The following is a 1,297-nucleotide window of genomic DNA, read 5'->3' on the forward strand; positions in this document are numbered from 1 at the left end:
TCGAGACGATTTCTGCTTTTCACCGGTCGTTTTTTTTTTTTTTTTTTTTTTTTTTTTACCACGTTTACACATTTCGATTTTTTTTTCAAAAATTATGATTTACACTGTATTTCGTATGGAAAATATGTATCCCAAATTAAATATGAAGATGGCTTATTGAAGTATATTGTTACACATAATAATAATCATAATAATAATAATAATAATAATAATAATAATAATAATTGGCACTGGCTACAGAGGGGGAGAGCTAAAGAAAGAAACTGAAGGAATGATAACAGCGGCACAAGATCAGGCCCTAAGAACCAGATATGTTCAAAGTACGATAGACGGAAATAACATCTCTCCCATATGTAGGAAGTGCAATACGAAAAATGAAACCATAAACACATAGCAAGTGAATGCCCGGCACTTGCACAGAACCAGTACAAAAAGAGGCATGATTCAGTGGCAAAAGCCCTCCACTGGAGCCTGTGCAAGAAACATCAGCTACCTTTGGCAGTAATAAAATGGTACGAGCACCAACCTGAGGGAGTGATCAGAAAACGATCAGGCAAAGATCCTCTGGACTATGGTATCAGAACGGATAGGGTGATACGTGCAAAATAGACCAGACGTGACGTTGATTGACAAAATCAAGAAGAAAGTATCACTCATTGATGTCGCAATACCATGGGACACCAGAGTTGAAGAGAAAGAGAGGGAAAAAATGGATAAGTATCAAGATCTGAAAATAGAAATAAGAAGGATTGGGATATGCCAGTGGAAATCGTACCCATAATCATAGGAGCACTAGGCACGATCCCAAGATCCCTGAAAAGGAATCTAGAAAAACTAGAGGCTGAAGTAGCTCCAGGTTCATGCAGAAGTGTGTGATCCTAGAAACGGCACACATAGTAAGAAAAGTGATGGACTCCTAAGGAGGCAGGATGCAACCCGGAACCCCACACTATAAATACCACCCAGTCGAATTAGAGGACTGTGATAGAGCAAAAAAAAAAAAAAAAAAAATAATAATAATAATAATAATAATAATTCATCTAAGAATCTTTGCTCAACTAACCCATTATGTACAAATCGAATTCTAGCGTTGCTTGCATAAATTAACCTTTTGGATGCTTTTCAGAAACTGATATCTGTATAGCTTCGGCAAGGAAAATATCCTCTTGCTGCGCGAGTTTTGAAATATGAATTTAGTTAGCAAAACTAAATACTACTGTTTTAAAGAGGTTCATTGCTGATACTTCGATTTTTATTATCACTGATAGAATAGCATCTAATGTAACATGTAAGAACA

The sequence above is a fragment of the Macrobrachium nipponense genome, chromosome 14, assembly GCF_015104395.2.
Source record: "Macrobrachium nipponense isolate FS-2020 chromosome 14, ASM1510439v2, whole genome shotgun sequence".
Lineage (NCBI taxonomy): Eukaryota > Metazoa > Arthropoda > Malacostraca > Decapoda > Palaemonidae > Macrobrachium > Macrobrachium nipponense.